The 25,244-nt window shown below is 39.2% G+C and overlaps 1 protein-coding gene across 2 annotated transcripts in view; it reads left to right on the top strand.

The window, feature by feature from the left end:
• The window catches only part of gpat2 (glycerol-3-phosphate acyltransferase 2, mitochondrial), a 280,683-nt gene that overhangs the window by 9,469 nt on the left and 245,970 nt on the right, over nucleotides 1–25,244 (top strand). For both annotated transcript variants that reach the window (XM_061928930.1, XM_061928929.1), the window contains exon 2: nucleotides 805–866. The gene's annotated coding sequence lies outside the window, so the exon portion shown is untranslated. The remainder of the gene's footprint in view (nucleotides 1–804; nucleotides 867–25,244) is intronic.

Raw genomic sequence — 25,244 nt, 5'->3', positions numbered from 1 at the left:
CATCATGATATAACATCCAACAGCAGGGAAGTATTTTATCAACACCTGCTTTTTAGTTCTTAAACAAGTCAACTATGTGTGCATATGCAAGGTGCAATGGAGTTGTTATGTCATCATCTTGTTTCTATTACTTATAATTACACTCAGTATATCTAGTCATCTATTTCCTACCGCTTGTCCCTAAAATAACATTTAAAATTATACATTAAAATGATAATGTATGGTATTCATGTTCATTCACAGATATTTAACAAACTATCTCATTTCAATTATATAACATAATTCAATACAATCAATTAGTACGTTAGATGGGAATGCATTTTGTAACTATAGGAGTTGTTATTCATGTTTACGTTGCACGCGGACCGATTTGACTGACGGACCGGAAGTCAGTGTTGGCAGCCACCGACGTATATGTGTTGTGTGTGTTTTTTATAAATAAAAAGACCATTATTTAAAATGTTCACTTTTTGAGTGGATTAATATTAGCCTGTGGGTCTTCCTGGTCCAACCCAATTAGGAACTGGTACTAAAAAACACACGATATACATCCCTACTTCTCAATTTATAGTCAAATTTGATTGGGTCCTTTTGTGCCAATGACCTACCAAATCCTGTAGTCGGAGTAGTAGTGTAAAACGTTTCACAGTTGGCGCCCACTTTTAAATGTGAATTACAGACAGAATGAGTGTGAAACATTTTTTTTAGAGTAGGTCAAACTTGTTTCCGCTCGTTCGTCTTTGGTGGAGGTCTGTTTTAAAGTAATTTAAGTTCATGTTTCTGACATTTCTTCTTTTATGATAGTACGGACTGTCAAGCCACAATCTGCCCTCCCGTGAAGAATCCATCCCAAGCTTCTGAATAAGGTAGGAAAAATATTTTACAGCTTCCAGCAAGGGTTTTGGAAAGTAGACTATCATGATGCAAAAGTGTTTTACATTGTTTTGGCTCTTGACAGTGAATTTATCAGTCTATTGGATGTAGAAGGGCCCCAATGCCTTCAGGGTTGTTAATATAGGCTTAGTTAAATACAGTATATGGCTGAACTTGTTGCAGCTATGTTGAAAATGACTTAGCAACAGCACATCCTCTGTCACACAATGTTTTTTTTTCCTGTTCTTTGTCATCTCAGAAAAATGCTGTCTTTAATGTATACTTTCCCTTGACTTTCTCTCACACACATGGCAATAATGGTCTTTCTTTAGCATGTTATCCATCTTTCCATCCATTCGTGGGTTGGGTTGGGTTGACTTAGAAGTTCTTAAGACAGCTATGAGACACAGTCCATCCAGCTTGTGGCAGCTGGCAGAGTGATGGCAAACTGCAATGAAGTTAATTGTGTTTTGCTGTGAAATAAGTTTGAAATAATTTGTAAAGATTGTCTTTCATAAAAAAATGCTCAAGCTCATAAAAAATAGGAATGTGCAATATAATAAAACATCTGTATCCCTTGGAAAAAGCCTTGAACTGGACAAACATCTCTATATTCTCTACTGCTCGCTAGTGTTACATGTTACATATATGATTTATTGTGAAGAAATATGGGGAAACAGAAACAAATGTACACTTAATTCACTAATAGTGTAACAAAAAAGATAGAATAACACGTAATGGTGGATATAGAGAACATGTAAACCCTTTATTTAATAAAAAAAATATTGAAATGAATTTGCAAACAGCTAAAATTATGTACAAAGCAAACTATGACCTGCTATCCAAAAATGTACAATTCTTCTCAACAAAAGAGGAAAAATATAATTTTAGAGGACAATCTAATTTAAAACATCTGTATGTGCGTACAACACCTAAGACCTTTAGCATGTGGAATTAAATTATGGAATTAAGCAAGGAACTTAAATAAAGCACTATGATCCACTTTAAGAAACTGTTCACACTACAAATGTTCACAAAGTACAAACAAGAACACTTATGATAAAGATCTTGAACCTTTAAAAAAAAAAAAGAAGAGATTTCATCTCCAAGGTGGAACCATGTATTACTTAACTATTTATTTATGAGGACTTTAATTATTGTGTATATGTTTATATGTCTTAATATGTATTTATGTATTTAATATTTGTTTACTTATGGTACATTTATTTATTCACTGTTCTGTTACAAACAGAGAACAAAGATATGGAATAAAACTGCTATTATATGAACAGGGGTAGGATTAAATAAACTCTGCTTCATCATACTACTTTTTGGATGTGCTGTAATTAAACAAATGGAAATATGTGACGCATTACATAGTAATTGTATCCATGTTCAAAATAAACTGAAACTAACTAACGAACTAACATTTCCCCACGCTACCGCATAGACCGAATGTAAAATCAGGACGCGTGCAAGTTAATTACGTGTCAAAAAATGAGTGACAGTAAAATAAGTTATAGTTAACGCATTAACTTTGACAGCCCTAATTATCAAGTTCTCACTAATAATTCAGTGCGGGGTTCGCAAACAATTTCTGTCTCCGATGGGGGTCATGAAAAAAAAAAATTAAGGAGCACTGTTACAAGCTATTGCAAGCGAGTAAGACGGCATGTTTTAATTAGATGTAACAGAGTTCACCCTGACATTGACTATGGCAACTCGTGGTGTGGAGGCTTGTAACCCAAATCAGCGTAACAATTGGCTGAGACAGTTTGTATTCCGAAAAACTTCTAAGTGGTACCTCATATCCAGAGGTACCATTGTATATCTAAGTTTATCTTTTATATTGTTGTATTGTAAGATGGTTGCGAGCATGTGAGGGACGTATTCACCTTTGTGAGATACTGTATGTTGTGATAAATATATACAATTCTTTCAGATTTTATTTTGGAAAATAGTTTTTCTTATTAGCTATTAGAAAAAAGGACAGTAACTCAAATTACCACCTTGTTACAACCAAGGTATGAATATCAGAAGGCACAACAAAATATTACACTTTAAAGATGAAACACTACAGCTGTAAAAGATCACAGTGGGGTCCACTTCTGCTACCTAAGAACAGTAAATTGAGACTGCAAAAAATCCAAGAGTGGAAAACTGTGGCGATTGTGATGGCTCAATTTCTGTCGCTACATTCAGATTGGATGGGTCACAATTTGTTGTCAAACATCTTTAAACACGTGTCTCCATCTCGCCTTGTATCAACACTGCAGGCTGTAATAGTGTGGGAGATATGTTCTTGGCACTTTTTGTGCCTGTTATTACCAACTGAGCATTTAAAAAGCCACAGCCGAGCTGAGGATTGTTGCTGACGCGCATCCCTTTATGACCACAATGTAGCATCTTCTAATGGTGACTTCCAGTATGAAAAAGCATCATGTTTCAAAGCTTTAATCATCTGAAACAGCTCTCTTGAACATAACAATGATGTCACAACACTGAGATGGCCTCCATAGTCACTAGCACTTTTGGGCTGTTCACCTCCAGATATGTATTACATTAAATATGCATTGACATTTTTGTCGTCTTTGGTTCATGATAAAGATAAAAAAGCGCTTTAACTCCACCGCTTGTCCCTCTTGATGTTGGGAAAATATATTTTCTGTCATCCAGAAAAGATAATTGAAGCCAGCAAAGCTAAACGTAAATTATTAAAAAGTTTAATTTTTAAAAGCTAAATTCTTAGTTGACTTTTCTGAAAAAACAGCATATTCCAGACTGATACAAACATGTCCACTGTGGAGGACACTGCTTTTTAGAAAGTAAAAGATGAAAGACACTAAAGTGAACATTGTTTTAAAGTTTAATGTCATCAACTGTAAGTTTGTTTTAAATATTTGCTTGAAACAGTGGATGTTCCTGCACAATTATTTGCTCTAATACATGTTAGTACTAATAATATGATTAGACCATTTGAGTATTATGTTTGTGTTCAATTACAGTAAGTGTGTCTATTCTAAACATTCCTGCCACTTCGTTTTACTCCTCATAACATTTTCAAGCCTTTTTTTGGACATATGCCACAGTGATATCGTACCGTGAGATTTGATATCATTACATTCCTAGGTAACACACAAGGTATAGTACTGTATATCTAATGACGTGGCAGATGAGTGTCGTCAGTACTTTGCTTTATCAGTGTTATGTGAGAGAGAGAGACATGTGAAGCAGCATTTTTTTTATATTTTTGAATGATTGCGTCTGGTGTGTTGCTACTTGAGCACTCTTAAGGAAATTGTGTTGATAGTCCAAGAATATAGATGCATTTATTTTTCGCTGTAACAGCTGGTATGTTTTTTTTTTTTGCTTGTCTGTGGATGTTCTCATTCGTCCAGGTCTTTATATTCCCAGGGCATTCAATTATTCGCAACTCGATTGTTTGGGTTGTCTTAGATTTTTCGCCTCTCATACAAATAGGCTTCATCAGTTCATGCTCATAGACTTAGAATTGGTCAGATCTAGTTTTAGACTTTTGTAGAATTGAATAAGCGGTAGAAAATGGATGGATGGATAGATCTAGTTTATTTTTGCTCGTACAATGTTGTTATAATATAAAATCCATTATTTTTGTTCCTTTTTAAATCCTCAGTAATTGAGATAAGTTGGGTGGAGCTTCTGGAGGAGGACATCTGCTAGGCATATAAACAACCAACTGTCAATCAACAGTGCTGTGCCAATTTGGTTTCATTTTTTAATTTTGGTCACACTAATTTTAGTGCTTATTGTATAGTGTTGCCATGATATTAAACTTGCCTGTAGTCTTACTGTTTTTTACATTTATTTGGTGTTTGATGAAAAACAGCATATTGTAGTCAGACATCAAAACATTTCAAAATCCACATTTCTGTCTTGGCTGCATAGTAAAATATATCTAAAAGGACAATAAGTTTGCAGAAAAAAAGTACTCCGAAAGCACACACCTCCGCCAGGCCCGTCCCACAGTTGTAACAAATCCTTGGAAAAAATCCTTGAGAAGGAGGTGGTAATATATATATATATATTTGGATTATATAAAGTCCGTATTTTCCGGACTTTAAGTCGCACAGGTATATAAGCCACACACACTGAATTTTAGAAGAAAAAAACATTTTTATATATATATAACTCGCAGATATATACTGGTATGTTGTGAAATTAGATATTTACATTAGAAAAAAGCATTGATTTGGATTTTACTGCTTCAATTATTCTTTTAATAAGTAAAATACGCGGACATTGTATAGCTTGTTGGCAATGAGTCAGAACTTCACATTATATAAGGGAATGATCGGACATTACTTTAGTGTACGGGAGTACCATAACTTTGGAGGTGGTGACACCCCAGACAAGGACTAGATCTATCGTATTACCGTTGCGATGCGTGGGTTCTTTTATTATTTGTGTAAGACCACAGCTGTCAATTATAGTCTGGAGCGCCACGCACGGAAGGTCTGATGGGGTATTCATATGGATATTAAAATCCCCCCAAAAATTGTATTATCTGCGTGTGTCACTAGATCAGCAACAAACTTTGAGGATTCGCTAAAAAATGTCCAAATAGCGCCCAGTGTGGCGATAGATAACAGCCAGATGCAGAGGTAGCGGTGTAACAGACCTCATAGTAAGCGTCTCAAATAATTTATATTTATTACTTCTGTTAGTGTGGTTAAGGTTTTCATTGGATATTAGTGCGACACCTCCTCCCCTTTTAAGGGGACGAGCAATTTGTGCACTCGTATAGGGTAAGGCCTTGTGGAACAAATCCATCTGGTTTTAACCAAGTCTCACTGAGACCAATGACGTTAAGATTGTTGTCTCTAATGACCTCATTAACCAACAACGCTTTGGTAGACAATGATCTAATGTTTGAAAAGCCCATATTATGGTAGTGGGCTGTTTTGAGACATTTTTGTAAATGGTATCTGTTACATTATGTCTATTTCTTGTAGTGCGCCTTAAATAATTTCGATCACATCTATGAATTGATATGATGAAGATTTTGAGATTATTTGCTTGGTACTGCGACTTCATAATTTGCCACCTCAGTAGAATGCATGTCTACCTATGGCACTGTCACAAAAGAAAAAACATTATGTGAGTAATGTATTATTCTATGAAAAATGTTGTGTGTGGGAATTTTCCAGCCTGGCGCAAGTTAGTTCTAGCTTAACTAACTCCTCACCCAGGCTAACAGGCGCTCTAGTTGCCTGTGTCCGAGCTTGCTCTAGTGTAGCTAGTCCAGTGTGACTCAAACAGTAACCTGTTTCTCGAAAAAGTGAGGTGCCTTCCCACTTAAAGTGAAGTCCGTCCCTCCTCAACAAGCCCGATTTTCCCCAGAAAGATGGCCAATTATCCTTATACGTTAGTCCTTGTTCACTACAAAAACTAGTCAGCCACTAGTTATGTGAGACTAATCTGCTGTATCTCTCATCATTGCCTCTTGCAGGCATGGTGCCCGAAACAAGCACTCGATGCCGAGCTATCTTACTTGCCAGATTAGTAGAAGTCCTAGCTATGTTCCTCTTTGTAATCTCTATCTCATCCTAGTGTCATTGGAGACAACGTGTACAACTTTGTCCGCGTAGCTAGTGGTGCGATTAGCCTGTTGTACGTGTTTACTAGGCCTGTTGTGAGTCAGCTCCCTAAGACCAGCTTGAACGTTGGGTGTTCAGGCCTCGGAAATATATTTAATTATGACTGGTTTACTAAGATGTATGTTCCAAATGGAGTACCCTATGACTAAGGTGTGGTATCCGGTAGACTGGGGTGCAGGAGTAACTAAAGGGCTGAATCGATTATGCGTCTTAACCGGTTCACCACTAACTAACTGGTGGACACAGCCTTCGTAAAGCCAGCTTATCAATGAAAAAGGTGCACGTAGAAGTGGAAGCCATACTCACATTTCTTTCTCTCTCAGAGTCAAGTTCTTGCTGTCTTCGGAGCGCACTAGCTTCAGACCAGGATTAATTTAGCTTTGCTAGCCTAGCAACTAGCTAGCTGAAAGTGAAACAGTAAAACAGAGAGAGTGGTTGCTTTGTAAGTTCAACAAGACTACTAAATGTGTTGGAGATATCTGTGTCATATCTCTGTATGAAAAGGTTTTAACCTCCTCAATTTATTAAAACATTTTTATATTCAGACTGCTAAACATTCTGTAAATGCGGACTATCAATCAGAACAGGTTATAAAAGACTATATACAATTTCAATCTGCCGGAAACATTTACTTTGGTAGAGATATCACAGATGAGATTTACGTTATGATCATGCTTTATCAAATGTTTCATAATGTAGACAATTTTTTATTTTGGTATGTAGTTAGACCAGATGTGAAGCGCAGCGCTATTATTGTTTAGCCACAAGTGTGTGATTTGTATTAGAAGAGGTGTTTTGACGAAAGTCCCAGATTTGAAAAGTGATTCTGGACTTCCTCGTCACTGATTTTTTTTCTGCTCAGCATTTATTCCATCTTACCAAAGCAGTGTAAGAATCTACATTTTATGTTATCAATGCACTCAACTGTAATGTTAACACAGACGTGAAGCTCTTTTTTACGAGCGCAAAAGCGCGTGAGCAAGCGTTCGCTCCTATGATGTCGTTTCACGGCGATCGAAAATAAAATGGTCTTGTCTTGTCAGGAGAACGACTTGCCATGGCTTTGGATCTGAGATTTCAATAATGTACCCTTTTCTTTGTGCATTTCTGCTTTATATTTTCAAGCTTGTGGCTCAACACTAACAGAACGCCATTACATTTCACCACGCTACGTAATAGATCGAGGGTTAAAAAGGAATCAGGACGCATGTGTGCGTTAATTATGCATTTTGAGTGCATTCATAAGAAGAAAGAAGAAAGGTCATTATTTGCCCAAAAAGTCGCATTGAGGCTATAAAGTTTTTTATTAGTCGATTAATCGAACAGATAAATCGGTAGATTACACAAATACTAATATAATCATTAGCTCTAGCCCTATTAGACTTGGTGCATAAAAGATAAATATTGGTGTTTGTGGCAGTTCTCTACAAATACTGAGAATTCCTATGTTCTTTAAGTAGTTAATGGAGGTCTGTGATGATTTTAATCTACATTTAAAACATCTCCTTGTGGTCTACATAATATGTATTAAATGTGCTTTGGTGTACATTTTACGTACTTTTTGCTCCAGAGTCACTTTTATAACCCTTTTTTTGGTGCCTGCAAGATGTTTGTTTCTGGAGGCGTTTGCAAATAAAAACCGGGGCCCACCCTCTCCAAAAATATCTTTTGAAAATGTACACTGTTTAAATATATATCTTGAAGCGGTCACCTTTTTCTTTTTTTTTCTTCTAGACACGGTCAAAAATAAACTTTATAAACATTATATAGATTTAGCCAGTCTCAATATTGGGTACACCTGCAAGCTCTTCGATCGATTCTGACTTGCATTACACATAGTTTTTAGTGTATTAATGTCACTGAATGTCGCACATTGGGAGTGTTCTGCACATGCCAAGATTAGATACAAATACTTTATTTTACTTTTTTTCTCATAACCTGAAGCAAAGGAGGAGGAGCTCATCTGGTTGAGAGCTTTACTTTTTAGATTAGATTAGATAGGATTTCTTTATTTTTACCCGCAGGTAAATTTGGCTCGCAATAAGAGACATTCATACTAAACAGTAAAATAGCTACACGAATTGTCTTTATCGTCGTCATCATTCTATGCTGCCTCATAAAGTGCATTTAGTATGTAAAATGTATGGCATAAAGTGTATGGTATAATGTGCATAAGTGGCACTCTTCATCTTATCTTTGTCGTCGTCTTCTACATCAGTATCATCATCATCATCATTCGCACCAATATCAACATCACCATCAACATTGGCATCAGCCAAATCATTATCAACATCATCACCATCACCGCCACAACCATCATCAAAGGATCACCAAGTTCTATTAAAATGTATGATGGCTGCAGGCACAAAACTCGACATGTGCCTTTTTAGTTTTGATCCTCGGCACTGTGTTTTACCTGCTGCCAGATGGGAAGAGCAGGAAGTCATTGTGCAGGGGATGAGTGAATTTTGTCTATTGTTCACAATCATTATGAGAGACAAGATCACACATCTTTTTTTTTTAAATTATTTTAAGATGATAAACGTTTGAAGGGCTAATGGAAGTAACTGTTGTAGCCTTCAAAGTCCTCAAACAATTTCAAAATCAGAATCAGAAGTACTTTATTAATATCCTAACTCCCCAGATCCTTGTAGTTTGCTGAGCTCCACAGAAGGATCTGGGACTTCTCAATAGGAGATGTATTTCAGAAGGTGGGGCCTTGTAAAATAATCATTGTATGTGATTGGATAAACCACTTGTCCGTTATCTTGAATGACTTGCTACTTCAACCACTCACATCGAAATCAACCCGTGAAGCTGATGAGAGCAACGCTGGGAAATCCAAAACGGAACAGCCGACATATTGGATAACGACAGAGCGAAAAGTTCTCTGTTCATCTTTTAAATAATTAATATTTGATATATTCGGCAAAACAGTTGCAATAGCAGAATCAATGTCAGCACACGACTCCTGGCTGCGTGCTGCCATTGTTCTTTTGATTAATTTTTTTTGCTATCTTGAAGGAGTTTGCATTGCCCTCGAGCCCAGATCCTTGTGTGGAGCTCAGCAAACTACAAGGATCTGGCAAGAGTCAGGTTACTTTATTAATCCCCGAGGGGAAATTAAGAAACCCTCCAGCAATGTTTTATATACACAGTGCAAGTTTATATACAATGCAGTAACAGACACGTTCATAACAATATGTAATATGGTCAATATTTACCGTATTTTGACAATTTTAATTAATTTCCGGGACTGATTTATTCCGCGCATTGATTTCTGTTTCCATAGCAGCGCACATCTGAGTTCTGGCAACAAATGTGTGTTCCTATTTTCGGAATCAAACACAAATGTGTTTTCTAATCATGGCAGACTTGCTAATAGACAAATAAGACAACTATTATTGGACAAATGAGTATTTACAACCTTATACTTTTCAAGCTTAATATACTGCTGCTTATAGAAGTGAGCACGAAGGAAGAGCGAGACGTTGGAGCAGATGGAAGCCGGGAGAGGGGGATGAAAGCGATTTTGACGCTATAATAATGGAACTTGGAGCTAAGCTATTTCGACATAAATAGATTGCTTACCCAAAATCAACAGAAAACGTCCCCGGACAGCTGGACCAGACAAACAGTCCATCGAGTAAGTCACTATAATATCGATCATGATACACACAGCCCGCCATGCCAGTTAGTACAACTACAGCACATACTTTGTCTGGCTTGCTCAGCTGTGTACAAACAAGACATCAAATGTGGGCTAATACTTTACAGTTACTGTAAAATGATTGTTCATGTTTTCCAGTCAGTACAAATTGGTGTTGTATCACAGTGTTGTGGATTACAAACTCAAACATGTTTAGTGTTGTTGTAGAATCTTATCTCTTGCCGTAGTTTGCTTTTACAGCTAATACCGAGGCATGCCGATGTGTTACTACGATAGAAAAAGAGTTCCTTAGTGTTGGCTCTTAGAATACCAATGTTGCTACAGCTTGGTTATTATACAGGTTACGGAACGTAAATGAAGTATTGTTAACAATTTTTGAATGCATTTTAAAATGATTTAGAGATATAATTGATAGCTCCCTTTAGGTGCATTGCTAGCCACCTAGGACGAGCCAATCTGTATGTTAGAAAGCGAAATAAATAGGCAAAAAAAAAAAAGTGCAATTCCCCTTTAAGATGGAACCAGTGAGCCGCTGCAGATGTTTTATATACAGGTCTTTTGGGTTCGGCTGAGTCTCACCAATAGTCTTGCTAGTCTTAGTCAATAGTCATGCATTCGACAACCTGGCTCAATGACTTCCTGCTCTTTAAAGACAGGTTGCCAAACCATACCATCATACAAAACGAAAGGACAGACTCAAGAAAAGCACAGTAATATATATATATGTATATATATATATATATATACAAAATAGTTTTATTGCCATTGTTTGAAAGCGGGTTCACAAACTAGGAATTTTTCTTGGTGCAATCGTGCAACATAAATCATATAACACAGATTTGGTAATAACAAGAGCTGTAACTGAGCTATCAGATCTTGTTATAGACTTAGAAGGAATTCAAAGGAGCTACTGTTAGGAGTTATTGTTCATGTGCCTGATGGCCAAGGGGAAAATACTGTTCAGGTGGCGGGAGGTGTGGGTCTGGATGGACTGTAGTCTCCTGCCTGAGGGGAGAATAGTTTGTGTCCAGGGTGAGAAGAGTCAGCTGTGATCCGACCCACACGCCTCCTGGTCCTGGAGGAGAACAAGTCCTGGAGGGATGGGAGCTTGCATCCAATCACCTTCTCAGCAGCACGTACGATGTGCTGCAGTCGATGCTTATCTTGGACTGTGGCGCCAGGGAACCACACGGTGATGGAGGAGGTGAGAATGGACTCGATGATGGCTGAGTAAAACTGGACCAAGAAACGGAAGGAGTCCACAATGGAGACGGGGGTGGGAGAGTCAATCCGGGTAAGGGGGGATGGTGGGGCTGTGACTTTCCTGAAGTCCATGATCATCTCCACTGTTTTCTGGGCGTTCAGCTCCAGGTCGTTGAGGCTGCACCAGGACGCCAGCCGGTCCACCTCTCTCCGGTAGGCGGTCTCATCGCCATCCGAGATGAGCCTGATGAGGGTAGTGTCATCTGTAAACTTGATCAGTTTTACGGACTGGTGACTGGAGTTGCAGCAGTTTGTATACAGGGAGAAGAGCCAGGGGGAGAGTACACAGCCCTGAGGAGTACCAGTGTTCGTGGTTCGACTGTCCGAGACAATCTTCCCCAGGCGCACGTGCTGTCTTCGGTCTGTCAGGAAGTCATTGATCCAACTGCAGAGGGAGTCGGGCACGCTGAGCTGGTAAAGCTTGTCTCGTAGCAGTCCAGGGAGGATGGTGTTGAAGGCAGAGCTGAAGTCCACAAACAGGATCCTAGCGTAGGTTCCTGGGGAGTCCAGATGCTCCAGGATGAAGTGGAGGGCCAGGTTCACTGCATCATCCACAGACCTGTTGGCTCTGCAGGCGAACTGCAGTGGGTCCAGGAGGGGGGTGGTGATGTCCTTGAGGTGGGGCAGGACCAAGCGCTCAAAGGACTTCATGACCACAGACGTCAGCGCAACCGGCCTGTAGTTATTAAGTCCTGTGATCCGTGCTTTCTTGGGGACAGGGACAATTGTGGAGGTCTTAAAGCAGGACGGTACGTGGCATAGCTCCAGAGAGGTGTTAAAAATGTCAGTGAAGACGGGAGCCAGCTGATCCGCGCAGTGTCTGAGAGTGGAGGGGGAGACACCATCCGGCCAGTGGGCCTTCCGCGTATTCAGCTTCAAGACCTGCCGGCGTATATCCTCTTCTCGGATGGAGAGGGCCTTTAAAGTCCTATGATGTTCTTGGAGTCCTGTGATGTCCTTGGAGTCCTTTAAATCCTTTAATGAAGTGCTGGCGTTGGTGGGGGGAGCAGAGCTTTGATGAGCTGAAGGCCGTTCACGACGACAGTAATGTGTGTTGAGGCCCTGAGCGAGAGTCCGGTCATTCAGGGCCTGGGGGGTTTTGGGCTTAAAGTTCGTAAGGGCTCTTAGCCCTCTCCAAACGGCCGCAGAATCATTGGAGCGGAACTGTTCCTGTAGACGGTTAGAGTTCACAGATTTAGCTTTCTCCACTTCCCTGTTGAAGTGGTACTTCGCTTCTCTGTAGGTACTCCGGTCCCCGCTTCTCCACGCAGCCTCCTCCTCCTTGCGCAGCTGTCGGAGCTTGGGTGTGAACCAGGGCTTGTCGTTGTTATAACAAGCCCTGGTGCGCGTTGGAATGATGTGCGCCTCATTGAACTGTATGTATGAGGTCACAGTGTCCGTATACTCGTCCAGATTGTCCGTGGCCGCTCCAATTTCCTCCCAGTCTGTCGTCTCCCAACATGCACGCAGCTCCTCCACAGCCTCGGCGGTGAAACACTTAATGGTCCTCATAACAGGTTTAGCCAGTTTCAGTCTCTGTCTGTATGAAGGGATTAAGTGCACCATCACGTGATCTGATAGTCCAAGAGCAGCGCGCGGGGCTGCATGAAAAGCCTTGCTTATTGTAGTGTAACAGTGATCCAAAGTGTTCTCCTCTCTGGTCGGGCATTTAATAAACTGCCTATACTTGGGTAATTCCTGGTTCAAATTTCCCTTGTTAAAGTCACCAAGCACGATAACAAGAGAGTCCGGAAAAGACCGTTCCACATGTAAGATCTGGCCTGCAAGCGTGCGCTGAGCGTCACGCACGTCCGCGCCGGGTGGGATGTAAACAGCCACCAGTATGAATGAAATGATCTCACGCGGTGACTAAGAGGGCTTACAGTGAATGAAAATATATTCCAGAGCAGGAGAGCAGTGTTTGGATATCATCGTCACGTCTGTACACCAGTTGCTGTTGATAAAGAAGCAGACTCCACCGCCTCTTTTTTTGCCGGAGAGCCCTGCGTCTCGGTCCGCGCGGAGAAGATGAAAGCCCTCCAGTTGAACCGTGCTGTCCGGGACACTCGCGCTCAGCCATGTCTCTGTGAAGCACAAAACACAAGATGAGGAAAAGTCCTTGTTTCTTCTCATCAGCAACGCTAGCTCATCCATCTTGTTGGTATGTGAGCGGACATTGGAGAGAAAGATGCCTGGTAGAGGCGTGCGTAATCCCCGTCCGCGAAGACGGACATGGGCGCCCGCTCGCTTTCCTCTTCGGTGCGGTCTCCCTCTTTTGATCACAGAATGGACCAAATCCGCAGCTGACGCTAAAATGACCGGTAACAAGTCCATAGGGATGATGGATCTGATGTTCAGTAGCTCTTCGCGAGTGTAAGAGCACGCGGACACACAATTTACGCACAAAAACAAACAAAACAGAGCGCATGAGAGCACCGAGGCAGCCTTCATCGGCGCCATGATGATATGTATGATATATATATATATATATATATATATATATATATATATATATATATACATACCCACACACAAGTATATGATGTACAAATAATCTAATGTCAATAAATTGAAATAGACTATCATAGTGCATGTCCTAACTTGTAGTAAAGTTGTGTATAAATGATTATATAAAACGGCATGCAATTTTCATTCCATTTATTGTTTACATCAACGAAATATGTTGAACGTTTACAAACCATGTGATTTACACACGTGGTCGTTGACAGCCACGAATCAAAATAAACATTCACGATACAGCACATAAACAACATTGACAGGTCTAGAACTGCTGAGTTTTGAGGGCAAACTATTGACTAATTTAGCACTCCATTTAAACTATGAAATTCACCTACCTAAAGAAGTTGTGTAGCTTGCTACATTTGTTCCCAACAGCCTGTAATTGTCCGTGTTTTCTTTTTTTGATTCGTTCCTTACTCTGCATTTTGAGAGCTGCCTGACCTAAATTCACCGAACACCTGACGTCCTTCCAGACCTTGATGCAACTAGTGTATCCCTCAGAAAATCTTGGAACAACGCGGCTGTTCTCGTTGTCGGTTAACCTTTGACACATGCTTCCAAAATGTGTGTAAAGTGAAGTGTATTATATTTATATAGCGCTTTTTCTCTAAAAATCTAAAATGGCTGTGCCCATGTTGTTTATACCAATTAAACAGTTGAAAACGTAAGAAAAGTCATGTTGGGGTGTTTTTATCAATTTATTTGACAAAACAATTACGTTACAATTGTCCATTATAGGGATGTCACAGTATAAACATTTCTTATCATAGTTATTGTGACCAAAATTATCATGGTTATCATTATGGCGGTATTTTTAAATGTCTTCTAAAAGTACTTATACTAAAATCTTTTAACTAAGTTTTATTTATAAAACAAATAACACATTCAAAATGATATACCTTGTATAAGAAACATTATTGTAGATAACTGTTACATGTACCTCAAGTAGAAAAATGTGGATATGAAATCAACATAAGCATTATTAACTGAGTAATATAGCAGAAACGAAATAAAAGAACAATGAAAAGAAAATAACATAGTGATATGTTTAAAACATGAATACAGTTACATTGTTTCCTGTAATTTTGTCAGTGTCATAACAGAGGGGCGTGACTTGACACACATGTGTTATTGACATTAGAAATATGACCTGACTAAATAAATTAACGCCGTTTTTTAAAAACAATTTTATTTTTACAGTCCTACTTAAAACCTATCACCGTTGCAATTGTTTAGGTTAATTCAAACTGTATTAGTATGGTCACATAGTATGTGTGTCTGCTCTTGGCTAATCTTATTTTAAAGGCAAGATAAGAGCTCAATAAAAGAGCTCGTTGTTTGTTGAACTGTTTGTTCATTGAAACGACCAACAGAAACTTCTCTACTCTTTCCTGAGGTGTCACTAGGCACAACCACAGGAACAGGCTTAAGGGGATTTCTATTTATTTTCCCTGTTTTTAAAATCTTCAAGCATGTCCTTACACTGACAGTCAGTTACACTGACAATTTGGAGCTCAAAGTTGGCTTTTTTAAAATGTGGGTGCAATTTGAGAGAATTTTACCTGTAGACCAAATGTTAAGGTCCATTGTCAACATATATCGACAATATTTGTCAACAATAAACTGTGACGTCATCAGTCGTGTTTTTTTCGGACGAAAGCGAGTCAGCAACATTGCCGGTTTAACATTTTAAATGTGGGAACATTTCACTTTAATCTTATTACAGACATTAATGCTTTGCTCATTTTGCAAAGTGGACGTTGTTTTTTATGTCACTACATCTGTATTTCGGGTGCATTTTAAAGCGACGGCATAATGTCGGACATCTGGAGGATGCGATATCAACTCTGTACGATCGTTAGCGTGTTACCTTGCTAGCTAGCTAACAAATGTCAGACAAAGTTATTTGAAAAATGTATTTAGATTTCATTTTATCCAGTCTGTTAGCTAAACTTTGTCTTTATGAATTCATTTACTTTTCCTATTTGTCAAGAATGAATGAGCGTCAATTTGCAGCGCAAAGAAGAAAGGCACAATAACAAATGTCAATCACACACACACACACACACACACACACACACACACACACACACACACACACACACACACACACACACACACACACACACTTATACAAACATTTGGCACAGTGGTGCCGCTATCATAAAACAATAAATAGAAAAGCTATTAGGTAGCTAAAATGTTCAGAATCAATTGAGTCTATTTGATTGCTAAAAATACCAGGAGTTAATAAATAATTGAGTGGAGCTTTTTAATTTATTTAAAAAAATGCTTGTTTCTTTTTGAGGAAGTTAGATAGTTTTATAGTTTTTATTGCTGCCATTTTCACTGTCTTTGTTTGTTTTGTTTTTTAAATAAATGGTCTTTTTTTTGGCACCACTGGGCCTTCCCTTGTCTATAAATGGACAAAAGTATAATAGTTATTGTGTTATTGTAACAGTCTAATGAGCAGTACTATTACAGTTTAATTATTAAAGTTAAGTGAATTATATTTGTATAGCGCTTTTTCTCTAGCAAATCAAAGCACTTTACAATGTGAAACCCATTATCTACATTTTAAGCTGCATGTATTTATTTATTTGCTTGACACTGGGGTAAAGGTGGGTAAAGTCACAACAGCAGTGACTCAAATGACAGAAACTGGATTCGAACCAGGAACCCTCAAGTTGCCGGTTGGACGCTCACAATCTGAGCCACGCCGCCCATTGAATTAGTCTTCTTTGTTAGTTAGCAGATGCTAGGGCTGCACGATTAATAGACATTGAATCGACATTGAGGTTTGAGGTTTAAATTAGTGCAATAAATAACCGCCAGAGGCTGAGGTTTTTTTTTTTTCTCCGCTGTCTCCTACATTTGAGTAACAGCCATGTTTGCCAATCAGAATTGTTGAGCCTCGCGTTTGTTTGTCTTCCCTTTCAAACAGGGAAAGGGATGTCTCACTCTGTACATCACTCTCAACATCTGAGCGCGTTTATTTAAGAGTAAAATTACTGAACGCTATCAGCCCTCTTTTCAGTCATTTACAATCCTAGTCTCGTTAGGCGGAAGGCGAGACTGCTCGCTTAGATACAAAGGAAGCACGGACAGCCTCCCTACTCTCGACTCGCCAGGGAGAAGTGCCGCAAAGTAGCAAAAATTAGAAGGAAAAAAATATGATTACAAAGCCAAATGTCCCGTTGTGGTAAATTTCAGGTTCAAACTCAATCATAGACACAAATAGATAGATAGATGGTACATTATTGATTCCTTCAGGAGAGTTCCCTCAGGAAAATTAAAATACATGCTCATCAACACGGACGAAAGAATGAGGATGTCGTGATTACGTAATAGCGACAAACAAAAAGACAACATCCGACCTCGTTTTTCCAACTGGGGAAAAAATGCACTTTAAGATGTTTGATATTTATTTAGGTAAAATTTTTACTTAAAGAAATTAGTCCATTTTATTTTATTTTTTAGGCTCCAGCCCCCCGCGACCCTGAAAAGGACAAGCGGTAGAAATGGATGGATGGATGTTTATTTATCATAACAAAGTTATTTACCTTTCATTTATAGTACAATGGTAAACAATTCTACTGTAATGAATATACTTTTAATTTGTTACTTGCATTTTTATTATTTATTCAGGACGGCGTGGCGAAGTTGGTAGAGTGGCCGTGCCAGCAATCGGAGGGTTGCTGGTTACTGGGGTTCAATCCCCACCTTCTACCAACGCAGTCACGTCCGTTGTGTACTTGGGCAAGACACTTCACCCCTTGCTCCTGATGGCTGCTGGTTAGCGCCTTGCATGGCAGCTCCCGCCATCAGTGTGTGAATGTGTGTGTGAATGGGTAAATGTGGAAATACTGTCAAAGCGCTTTGAGTACCTTGAAGGTAGAAAAGCGCTATACAAGTATAACCCATTTATTTATTATTATCCATCCATCCATTTTCTACCGCTTATTCCCTTTTGGGGTCGCGGGGGGCGCTGGAGCCTATCTCAGCTACATTATATTACATTAAATTACAAACACTGTATAGTTTATCGGTTACTTCTTGAAAAGGTTAATGCTTCATTATCGGATTAGTCGACTAATCGTTAAGACAATTGATGTTTAGGCAACTATCAAACTAGTCATTAGTTGTACAACGCTACTACAGTTTTGACTAATGAATATCAGGGGAAAAATAATTTTGTCCATTGCATTTTTTTGTACTTTTTTGTTGTTTCAATTCAGCAAATCAATAAAAATGTTAATTCGTCTTTTTGCAACTAATTTTAATCAAGCAATCAACTAATATTGTGGCCTTGTGTTGTTTGTTGCTGTGCTCAATGATGTTGCTAGCTACATGTCTTGCATCTCTAGGGCATTCCCGAAATTCAGGGCAACTATTCTCTCGAATGTCTGCTGATTTTCACCCAAACAACAATAATAAGGGCGTGCCATGATGGCACTGTCTTTAGCGCCCTCTCAAGCTGTATAAACAGCGTGCCAGCCCAGTTACATGTTGTATGCGGCTTCTGCAGACACACATAAGTGACTGCAATCCATACTTAGTCAAAAGCCATACAGGTTACACTGAGGGTGGCCGTATAAATAAACTTTAACACTGTTACTAATATGCGCCACACTGTGAACCCACACCAAACAAGAATGACAAACACATTTCTGGAGAACATCCGCACCGTAACACAACATAAACACAACAGAACAAATACCCAGAATCCCATGCAGCACTAACTCTTCTGGGCTACATTATACACCCCCGCTACCACCAAACCCCGCCCCCCCAAACCCCCCCACACATCAACCCCCCCTCCCCCCTCTGTGCGTCGATTGAGGTGGGCGGGGTTTGGTGGTAGCGGGGGTGTATAATGTAGCCCGGAAGAGTTAGTGCTGCATGGGATTATGGGTATTTGTTCTGTTGTGTTTAAGTTGTGTTACGGTGCGGATGTTCTCCAGAAATGTGTTTGTCATTCTTGTTTGGTGTGGGTTCACAGTGTGGCGCGTATTAGTAACAGTGTTTGTTGTTTTACACGGCCACCCTCAGTGTGAACTGTATGGCTGTTGACCAAGTATGCGTTGCAGTCACTTACGTGTGAAGGGCAGAACCCGCGTACAACATGTGAATGGGCCGGCATGCAGATAGTGTAAAATCGGACGCTAAAGGCACGCCCTCAATATTGTTGCCCCGGGAGATTTTCGGGAGAGGCACTGAAATTCGGAAGTCTCCCAGAAAAATCGGGAGGGTCAACAAGTATGCAGCTGAGCCGCATCAGAGTGATCAAAGAGCCGCATGCGGCTCCGGAGCCGTGGGTTGCCGACCCCTGAACTAGACTATAGCAGCTGTATTTTCTTCTACCACTACTACTGGTTAGCCTCGCAATGAGTACCTCAACATTGCCTGGATGCACTTCTGTCTTCTCTACTGTGCCTGATGAGCCTGATGAAAATTAAGTAAGTGCTTTTACATTCTTTACATTACATTGAGGGGCGGTATGGCGTAGCGGGTAGAGCGGCCGTGCCAGAAACCTGAGGGTTGCAGGTTCGCTCCCCGCCTCTTGACATCCAAATCGCTGCCGTTATATTCTTGGGCAGGACACTTCACTCTTGGCCCCGGTGCCGCTCACACTGGTGAATGAATGATGAATGAATGATAGGTGGTGGTTGGAGGGGCCGTAGGCGCAAACTGGCAGCCTCGCTTCCGTCAGTCTACCCCAGGGCAGCTTTGGCTACAAATGTAGCTTACCACCACCAGGTGTGAATGAATGATGGGTTCCCACTTCTCTGTTAGAGCTTTGAGTATCTAATAATAGAAAAGCGAGATATAAAATCTATCCATCCATCCATTTTCTACCGCTTATTCCCTTTTGGGGTCGCGGGGGGCGCTGGAGCCTATCTCAGCTACAATCGGGCGGAAGGCGGGGTACACCCTGGACAAGTCGCCACCTCATCGCAGGGCCAACACAGATAGACAGACAACATTCAAAATCTAATCCATTATTATTATTATTATTATTCTGCATCTTCCTCCCAAAAGAAGCAAACTTTTCTCAAGCAGTGGCTCAACTCGGGACAAATAGCTGTGCTTGTCAGGTGACAATTTCATGTACTTTGACATTTGCACTACTTACAACAAAACAGGCACATCTATTGAGGTTGAGAATGTGTTGTTTGTGTTAAAATCCACACTTTTATTGATCATGTTTTTTGGGACTACAGAAGCCCGTTTGTTTTCATTTGAATTTGAGTCATTTATTTTGGTTCTATTTATGTTGCTTCAAAAATGCAACTTTATTTGAATTTTGTATGTCATGCCGTTGTGCATTTGTGTTTTTTAATAATCTTCTCAGATTTGGTATTTCATTACATTTCAGATAGATAAATGACTATATTTATAATTATAACCATATAACATCATACTACCATCAAGGGAGTTTAATACTAGAATTTAAGAAAAAGTATATACGAAATATAAAAAAAACACTTTTTTAAATGGGGACTCATTGAATTCCCATTCTGAGGGACTCACTCAAATCAGTACCCGTGCATCCTGGGAGCTCACTTCATTGAAAACCTATCAACACAGTGTGCTTGTGGGGATTTATTTGGCTGTTTATGCTGGGTGAGTTTGCCACCTCTGCTCTAGAATGAGGTGGACTTAAATAGAGTTCTATATTGCCCTCATGTTTATGTATAACATTTTGTAGGTACATACGCAACCCCTGACATTTGACTCCCATGACCTGCATTCAAGAAGCATGAAAGCAGCACTGTTTCAAGAGCTTTGCTGACGTAAATCCACTTCCACTCTGGTGGCCTCTTGTGTACCTATGTCATTCGTGCTTTGTTTGTTCATTTGTTTTCTCCCCACTTCACAGTCTAGTGGCTGTGGTGCCATCACATCTGTGCGGGATGTGAAGAGGCTTGTGGAGTGTTTATTTGGTCCACTACTCCTGCAGGACTTTGCTTTTTAATTGTGAATGAGCGAGTACACACGTCTCCACCGAATTAAGATTTAAGTGATTTCTACCTCCTTTCCTGCTACTTTGCTGTTTAAATTGTGTTGTCCTTGTCTAACGCCTATTTTTTGTAAATCTGCTGCTCTTTCATTTCTGACATATTGTTTTTATTTTGGAGGAAGTTATCTGAACATCTCCCTCTATCACTATGTGCAGGCTGGAGTGCATTTGCAAAGGTGTTTCTTCATTTCCCCAGATAAAGTATTTCGGTCAATCTGAAACAATAAGTTGGCACTGTTATTTGACTGGTTTATCTGATTTGGTTTTTGAGGAATCACAGTTGTCATTATTTTTATGGAAGTAAAAAATAATTCCAGTGGGGTGTCTTTCCATTTATTGTTGAAAATTGTTTAGTCTGGGATACGGACTTAATCAACATAGTCTGCTAGATTTGTTGCTTTTTTCCTAAATATTCTAATAAGATTTGCCACCCATGCATTTTTCTTTTCCAGATTTCCTTGTCAAGTGACCCCATTTTAAGACACATAAAAAGTTTGTAATTTTATTTTTACACCACTGCAATATTGCAATTTTCCTGACTTTGTGGACTACTAGGGTATGAGTGAATGCATTAATTAAATTACTTTGTTACTTGCTTGAATGTACTTGTGTGCCCCGTGTATTTTTACTGTGGATTTTTTTATGTTTTTTCTATACTTAATGTGAAAGGTGCAGGTTAGTATTAAAAAAGTCAAGGAGTGATGGCATTAGTGATTCAATTGACCTGTCAACATGTACATATGTTAAAATACGCTTGTACACATCGTTGCTCTACAGCAGGGGTGGGCAACCCGCTCTTCAGCGCTGCCCTAGTGGCTCCCTGGAGCTTTTTCAAAAATGTGTGAAAATGAAAAAAGATGAGGGAAACAAATCTATATTTTGTTTTTATTATGGTTTCTGTAGGAGGACAGACATGACAAAAAACCTTCCTAATTGTTAGAAATCCTACTGTTTGTTATTAGAGCTTAACCGTTGAGAGTATTTGGCAAGCGCCGTTTGGTCCTAATTTCAGTGGTCCTTGAACTCACTGGAGTTTGTTTACATGTACAACTTTCTCCAAAGCTGCTACAGAAAGAAGTGTTTTATGCCACTTCTTTGTCTCATTTTGTCCACCAAACTTTTCATGCTGTGCGTGAATGCACAAACGTGAGCTTTGTTGATGTTATTGACTTGTTGGAGTGCTAATCAGGTATATTTGGTCACTGCAAGACTGCAAGCAAATTGATGCTTAGATGCTATTTAGGGCTAGCTGTATGTACATATTGCAACACTATGCTTAGTTTATAGGTATATATGAGCTCATTTAATTTCCTTTACTTCTGTCCTTTAATTTATAAATGTATGTCTCATGACACATTATCTGTATGTAATATTGGCTGCATTTCTGATAGTTGTTTGTGTTTGGGTCTAGAACAGCACGAGACCACAGCAAACGTTACCCAGCTTGCAAAGATTGTGTGTGTATGTACTATATATATATATATATATATATATATATATATATATATATATACACAGTACATACGGACAGCCTCCCTGTGTGTGTGTGTGTGTGTGATAAGAATGATGTCCCCCCAAAGGGGCAGGACAAAAAATATTTGAGAAGAACATGCTCAAAATAATTCATTGGCATTGTCTTGCTGAAATAAGCAGGGGCGCCCATGGTAACGTTGCTTGGTTGTTAACATATGTTGCTCCAAAACCTGTATGTACCTTTCAGCATTAATGGCGCCTTCACAGATGTGTAAGTTACCCATGTCTTGGGCACTAATACACCCCCATACCATCACAGATGCTGGCTTTTCAACTTTGCGCCTATAAAAATCTGGATGGTTCTTTTCCTCTTTGGTCCGGAGGACACAACGTCCACAGTTTCCAAAAACAATTTGAAATGTGGACTCGTCAGACCACAGAATACTTTTCCATTTTGTATCAGTCCATCTTAGATGAGCTCAGGCCCAGCGAAACCGACGTCGTTTCTGGGTGTTGTTGATAAACGGTTTTCGCCTTGCATAGGAGAGTTTTAACTTGCACTTACAGATGTAGCGACCAACTGTAGTTACTGACAGTGGGTTTCTGAAGTGTTCCTGAGCCCATGTGGTGATATCCTTTACACACTGATGTCGCTTGTTAATGCAGTACAGCCTGAGGGATCGAAGGTCACGGGCTTAGCTGCTTACGTGCAGTGATTTCCCCAGATTCTCTGAACCCTTTGATGATATTACGGATCGTAAATGGTGAAATCCCTAAATTCCTTGCAATAGCTGGTTGAGAAACGTTGTTCTTAAACTGTTCAACAATTTGCTCACGCATTTGTTGACAAAGTGGTGACCCTCGCCCCATCCTTGTTTGCGAATGACTGAGCATTTCATGGAATCTACTTTTATACCCAATCATGGCACCCACCTGTTCCCAATTTGCCTGTTCACCTGTGGAATGTTCCAAATAAGTGTTTGATGAGCATTCCTCAACTTTATCAGTATTTATTGCCACCTTTCCCAACTTCTTTGTCATGTGTTGCTGGCATCAAATTCTAAAGTTAATTATTATTTGCAAAAAAAAAAAAAGTTTATCAGTTTGAACATCAAATATGTTGTCTGTGTAGCATATTCAACTGAATATGGGTTGAAAATGATTTGCAAATCATTGTATTCCGTTTATATTTACATCTAACACAATTTCCTAACTCATATGGAAACGGGGTTTGTATGTCCAAGTCAAAGGAAATGTAAGGCTGTCTTCTTCTAACGGATTTATTTCAATCTTTGCAAGCTGGGTAACGTTTGCTGTGGTCTAGTGCTGTTCTAGACCCAAACACAAACAACTATCAGAAATGCAGCCAATATTACATACAGATAATGTCTCATGAGACATACATTTATAAATTAAAGGACAGAAGTAAAGGAAATTAAATGAGCTCATATATACCTATAAACTAAGCATAGTGTTGCAATATGTACATACAACTAGCCTAAATAGCATCTGATGTATGTACTGTATATATATATATATATATATATATATATATATATATATATATATATATACAGTACATACACACACACACACACTGTATCTGTGTGTGTGTGTGTGTGTGTGTGTGTGATAAGAATTATGTCCCCCCAAAGGGGCAGGACAAAAAATATTTGAGAAGCGCATGCTCAAAATAATTGTTGTCCAACACAGGAATGATAACACATTGAATTTACGGTGAAGGTATTTAAATTTCAATTTGTGTCATTAATCAAAAATTTTTTTTGGCAAGCACTGTTGTGCTACGGCCATAAAAGTAACACAAAAAAATGCTATTGTCAAATTAAATAGAGATGCGTGTTCTTTGATTGAATTTGTATGACTTTTTCCCTTTCAAATTACACACAGTTCTTCAGTTAAAGGCAGTGTAGAGAACTACAGTGCTATAAGGACATTAATAACACTATTACTTTTACTAGTAACGAGTAATGTCAATTACTTTGTATGTAATGTACGTTACGACACCATTACCGATAGGTTTGATGTAACATGGTACGCTACTTTTTTGTTATGGTTCTATGTCAACGTCAGAAGCACAGCAAGTTCAATGCAGGAAATATCTTTACTGGTGAAAGTAACAACTAACACCACTGGATATCTAATAGGAAGAGGCAACATCACAGAGCACAAAAACACACACTCATACAAACACTACTAATATTTGGGAATAATGATCGATAAATCAATGATTGAAGTGACGAACATGCAACCGTACAAAACCCAGTTTGTTGACAAGGAGACCAGACCGCCATCGAAGCACATTCTATTTATTAACCAGCGGTAATACAATCCATTGAAAAGACTCAACAGAGAGGCTGTTCTGCAAGAGCTAACAAACAAATCTGAGCTAAAGGCACACATTCTGCTTTCATAAAATGTGTTTCACCTGTATACGCCAGATATTTTTGTTTTTTTAAATAATGCAATAATTACTTTCCCTAGTAATTAATTACATTTATTAAATAGTAATTCCGTTCGTTATTGATTTACTGGGAAAGTAACAAAGTAACTAGGATTAATTATTTTTAAATACATTTTTCTAACTGTGGTTAAAGGACAGTGCTTATTCCTTTTCAACTTTTGCACAAGCCTTTCAAGGTTGACACTTTGTTATTGTACACAGCTATTCTATAGAGAGTGCACAGAGCTGGAATGGAATATGGACTTCTCTGCCTCCTTCCCCATATCAATTGGTCTGTTTGTCATTTTTTCACATGACTGTAAA

This window comes from Nerophis lumbriciformis, linkage group LG33, assembly GCF_033978685.3.
Source record: "Nerophis lumbriciformis linkage group LG33, RoL_Nlum_v2.1, whole genome shotgun sequence".
NCBI classification, from domain to species: domain Eukaryota; kingdom Metazoa; phylum Chordata; class Actinopteri; order Syngnathiformes; family Syngnathidae; genus Nerophis; species Nerophis lumbriciformis.
Note: the sequence above shows the minus strand (reverse complement) of the source record. Positions and strands in the feature narration are given on the sequence as shown.